The sequence below is a fragment of the Coenobita brevimanus genome, chromosome 20, assembly GCF_032717465.1.
Source record: "Coenobita brevimanus isolate Jiangsu-jjx chromosome 20, ASM3271746v2, whole genome shotgun sequence".
NCBI classification, from domain to species: Eukaryota; Metazoa; Arthropoda; class Malacostraca; order Decapoda; family Coenobitidae; genus Coenobita; species Coenobita brevimanus.
In genome coordinates, this window is record NC_136973.1 from 25,129,107 (window position 1) to 25,134,910 (window position 5,804).

The 5,804-nt window shown below is 42.7% G+C and overlaps 1 non-coding gene across 1 annotated transcript; it reads right to left on the reverse strand.

Moving 5' to 3' along the window:
- Window positions 1-4,826: 4,826 nt before the first annotated feature.
- Window positions 4,827-4,945, reverse strand: LOC145392024 (5S ribosomal RNA). The gene has a single exon (XR_013895947.1). It is a non-coding gene; the product is annotated as a 5S ribosomal RNA (ribosomal RNA).
- Window positions 4,946-5,804: the final 859 nt, after the last annotated feature.

A 5,804-nucleotide genomic window follows, 5' to 3' on the forward strand; every position in this document is an offset into this window, starting at 1 on the left:
CCTAACAATGGCCAAACCCCAGTATAATGATGTTTTTTTAACCAATTTTAACAGTACTGTATTTTAGACTTTAATTTTGTGTTTAGGTTGATTAATAAACTGTTTTTAGACTTAGATTAATGTGTTTTAGTCATGGGTGGGGTAAATATTGCCATTTTTGGGTACAGTTGATTGTTTTTTTTTTTCCAGATATATTTGATGATTTTCAGTTTTTATTTTTGGGTTTAGGTGAGTTACAAACTGCTTTCAGGCTTAGTTCGCTTGTTTTAAAGTTACTTGGGGGTTTAGGTGATCTAGGAACTTGTTTTGGGGCTCATTTGGGTGGGTTTAGGGCCTGGTTGAGAGGGAAACCCTAGACTCAAAATGCATCCCTATACTTTACATGTTAAATCTGCCCCGAAATACGATACCCCACCTAGCGATGGGTTTTTACTTAACCAGTTGCATTGTTAAACGGGGTATGTCTGTAATTTTTCTGTCTTCATTTACAGAGTTTGGTCGGTTGATATGCAAGGTCATTCCAAAACAGATGCGTTTGGTCTACTAGAGGGTGTAATGGCAGCAAGTGGAAGCACAGGGCCAGTGGCATCGCTGTCTGGCCTGCAGTACAGTCATTACTCATTTTACAATGGGGTTACGTCAGGTCTACCTTATCGTATACTGATTTTATCGTAAACGGTGGGATTGAAACCCATTATAAAAGGGGGGTTATGTCAACTCAACTTCCCAAAGTCACCTAACCAAGACTGAACCATAAATGACAACCCACCTTCATTCTTTCCTGTGTTGGTCATATCATCCTCCCCGTGGCTGGGGGACAACCTGTGCTTACAGGCACTAGTGGTCAGCCTCTGAGTCAGACAGGAACAGGTTAGGGGGAGGGGAATCCGGCCCATATGTGCACCAACCTTAGCACTGGGACCCATACCTGCACCAACCATAGCACTGGGACCTACACTGGCACTGACCTTACCACTGGGGACACAAATCCACAGAAGTAATCCCTTAATTCACGTAAACTTTTTTCACGCGATTTCAGTTGTCCATAAATTTTTCATATAATAATTAAAACATAAAATTATTCAAATAAATAATTTTAATATACAAGAGAAATAAATAAAAAATAAAAATGGCAACCTGCTGCCCATGTGCATACATATATGTGTGTGTGTGTGTGTGTGTGTGTGTGGGAAGTCGGTCTACCATGCACCACACAGTCAGTTTGAATCCGACGGTCGAACCATGCATGACTCACGAATCGTTATTTGTGGCATATTTTTCTGCCTTCCAGTGATTGCTTGCCTTGTCTGTCAACATGGGGCCTAAGCGTAGTGCTAGTGATGCATGTGGTAACACACCAAAACGGACTCGTAAAATGATGTTGCTGACAGAGAAAGTTAAAGGGTTGGACAAACTTAAGGAAGGAATGTCAGCGACAATTCTTCATCAGGACGATTCACCATCATTTATTTACGTACCAGTTTATTTAGCAAGTACAGTACACTAGTTTTTTACTTATATGAGTTATAAAATCCCCCTGTAAATTAGTTATTAAAGTATTAATTAAGCAATAATAAGTATATTTATAGAATGACGGGGAATCGTCCAGGGTGCGAATTGTCCTGACGGAGAATCGTCCATGTTTTGATGGTGAATTGACTTTACGGTGAATTGTCTCGGAACCATATGTTTGAGGTGAATGAGTCAACTGTTCGTACTATAAAGAAGGCTTTTCGTCTCATTAACTCTCCTCCTCTTACTGTCTCCCTTCAACCTCTGTCTCTTCGTCGCACTGTTGCATCTTTATCCCTTTTCTGTCGCTACTTTAATGGTCACTGCTCCTCTGAACTGTCTGCATGCATTCCTCCACCTCTATGAAGGGCACGTAGCACCCGTCTGGCAGCAAACTCTCATCCCTTTTCTGTCCAACTCTCTAATGCAAGAGTTAACCGTTACTCCCAGTCCTTCATTTATGCAACAGGTCAGCTCTGGAACTGTCTCCCTCTGTCTGTATTTCCTACTTCCTATGATCTCCAGTCTTTCAAACACAGTGTGTCCAGGCATTTCGAAATGATTGGATCTTGAATTTGGCTCTCTCTTGTATTTTGTTTCTCTGTAGGAGGGAACAGTTATTGCGGGCTCGTGGCCTTTGGTTCCTTCTTCCTCACATAAAAAAAAAAAAAGAACGTAGCATACAGGAGGCAGTGAGGGCTAGTGCACCAGACTGTGCTTAAGTGTCTCCACCTACGCCTGTGCTTGTCAGCTTTCAGTGTTAAATTTCTTACATTTTTGTTGTTTTTCATTCATTATGCAAGTTTATTAGGTGTATGTAGTGCATAAACAGTATTATTTAGATGTAATACACTTAATTCACATTCATAATTGCGTGCAGACATGGGCAGAACGTATACGCGAATTTACCACATACGCGAAGGGTCTGGGAACGTAACCCTCGCATAAATTAAGGGATTACTGTACATACACTGTATAGATATCCAGTGCCCCCTATGGTAAACAGCCCCTCACCAGAATCAAACCAGGGTCCTTGCCCATGGTGAGATGCAGGGAAGTATGGGCAGTCCTGACACCTTGGTGGGCACCCAAGCTGCTTTGCTGCACTGAGGGTACACGTTGGCACCACATGTAGGCTGCACTGAGGGTACACGTTGCCACCACATGTAGGCTGCACTGAGGGTACACGTTGCCACCACATGTAGGCTGCACTGAGGGCACACGTTGCCACCACATGTAGGCTGCACTGAGGGTACACGTTGCCACCACATGTAGGCTGCACTGAGGGTACACGTTGCCACCAGTGTAGGCTGCACTGAGGGTACACGTTGCCACCAGTGTAGGCTGCACTGAGGGTACACGTTGCCACCACATGTAGGCTGCACTGAAGGTACACGTTGCCACCACATGTAGGCTCTTATCAGTTCCTTTCTGTTAGTGCAAGAGGTGCATAGCATCTTTAGATAAAAGTGCTGATGGTGGTATGATGAAAAAAACACATGCTAGGAGTAAACAGCTTATGTTTGTGTTTTCTGTCCTCGGGTTCGTTCAACTGGATATTGTTTGTGCATGGTGTGTGTGATTTCCTGAAGCAGAACAGTGTGGTGGTGCAGATGGAGGCCAACCTGTTCTTCCTTACCGGTGTTGGTGTTCCTTCATGTACCGAGCTCAGAGTTGGGCAAGGAGAAAGGAGAACTAAAATAACTGCATCACCAGATTTAAGAAGTTAATAATCAGACAGCCTAAATTTCCTGGATATTCTCCTCTTTAATCAGACACCAGTCCATTATAACTGAAAGTCTGAAGTACCCATAATATGAAACTACTGTATATTGTTTTTAGTAGCGCGGAAAAAAACGCACATTTACTAGCTTGCATTTTTCTGTAAATAAATGGAAGTACATTTTGAAAACTAATGGTGACCATTTCCAACACAGGTGGTCAAAGCAGTATGCCATTAAGAGAAGCTTGGAGACCTCAAGACCAACACAACAGGAGATGAAAGGTAAGAGAATTGCTCTGATATAAACTCTCACTCTACCAGTTGGTATCAAGGCTTTCATATACAGTAAAGAATAACATTGGCCATGATTAAGTGATTTTAGATAAGGGGATCTGGGGGACTCTATCAGATACATTTATGTGAAACTACAGGACATGGTGAATGTTTTTGGCATATCAGGTAGAGCCAGGATTCCGGGGCTTAAATGATGAGTGAATGGAAGTGTGACCCATTGGATTGGGCAGACTTAGGCTGTCTGGACGTGCTACTCCTCACCCTGCCCTAGAGTGGGAAAGGAGGACTGGATGATGATGATAATAAAGAATAACTTAAGCTTTATCATAAGGAGACAGTCATGTAGGCCTTATTTAGTCACATTTCAGGAAACTACAGTGAGTATTTAGTGTATTTCAATATTTTAAGTCATTTGTTATTAAAATCATCTGGAGGCGACAGAAATTTAGTAGGAAAAAAAAAGTCCCTGAGGTCAGGAGTGCAGGGGATGTGGACACCACCTGTGTATGTGAAAGTAAGTGTTGGCTGTGAAAGTTTATATATTTGTAAGGTGAAGGAGGTTTTGTGGAAGACCAAACAGGATGTAGATGAATAACAAGTGTGTAAATAACAGAGATGTGTAATTTGAATACCAAACAGAACTGATGAATGTGAAAAATGCACCAACATGTATTTATCAGCTACTGACACTGTCTCCCATTCTTTATCACAGTGATGGAATCTGTGTGTAAATGTTGGCTGTGTTATCAGTGTGGGCAGAAGTTGGAGACTTGGGCTCTGTGGCAGCACCACCTCTCCACTCATGACCAGGTGAGCCACTATGCTACAAGCCACTGTAAGCCATTTTTTCTAACCAGACATACATCTCTAACACATTTCAGTTCAGTTGATTGCCACATACTGTCAGATTGTTGTGACAGTTTAACAAAAGCATGTTTTGTTATTCGTACCTGACAGAGATCCCAAACCCCCTTCAGTTCATTTGGTAGCCAGACAAAGTCAGTCTGCATTGATAATTAGTAACCAAGGAGATTCATTCCTGCATTATGTAACTGTCTATCTATCTATCTATTTCCAGATGCCGTAATCCTGTAAAGGGTGGCCGTTTGACTTTGAGTTAGTGGTTTTACAGGGAGGGGCACTAACCCTTCACCAACCCACTTGTTGACACATTCATTCATTCATTGCCAGACGCCATGTATCCCAAACGGGGTGGCCAACGGCTTAGAGTTAATTGTTTTACAGGGAGGGGCACTAATCCTCCACCAACCCCACTTGACACGTAGGGAGAATGTTATGCCAACAGCATCTGGTGTTCCCAGGCGGTCACCCATCCAAGTACTAACCAGACCCAACGTTGCTTAACTTCGCTGATCGGACGGGAAGCGGTGTACTCAACGTGGCATGGCCGTTGGCACAAATGGAACACATATGGGTTGGTTATATGGTTACCACCCAGCATTGTAAATGATTTCCTGGCTTACAGGAAACCATTAGGCTTGTCACTTAACGTAAAGCCGCCTGAAAAAGAAAGAAGAGTAATAAAAAGTGACAGGAAAGATGGGAGAAATAGGAAGAGAGGAGGACAGACACTGAAAAAGAATGATAGAGATGAAAGAGGAAGTAGGCAGCACTACATGAAGTGAGTGGATGATGGTGAGAAATAGGAAGAGAGGAGGACAGACACAGAAAAAGAATGGTAAAGGTGAAGGAAGAAGTAGGCAGCACTTCATCAAGTGAGTGAATGATGGTGAGAAATAAGAAGAGAGGAGGACAGACACAGAAAAAGAATGATAAAGGTGAAGGAAAAAGCAGGCAGCACTACATCAAGGCACACTCAGCACTCTTCAGGCATAAAATGATCCACAGGTATACATGGCGTGTGATGAGAAGGGTGGGTGGTGAACTGAATGAACGGAAGGCAATGATTGATTGTGTGTGTGGATGAAAGGATGAGAAGGTGTATAATGGATGCAAGAGTATATAGAGGTTGGGGAAGTGGACTTTAATTCTGACCACCACTAGGTGGTGAGAATTAAAGTCCAAATAAAATGGAGAAATAGAAGAAGGGAAGGACAGGAGGAAGTAGTGCATACAAGGAGAGTGGAAAAGTTGCAAGATGGAAAAAAGACAGAATATAAGAGGGAAGCGGAGGAGCGATTAGGTAAATATAGATTGGAGCAGATGGGGGACATGGAAGGTGTGTGCAAAACATTCACAAAAGAAATCTGTGCAGCATGTGAGGTGGTGTGTGAGGTGAAGAGAAGATGAAAGG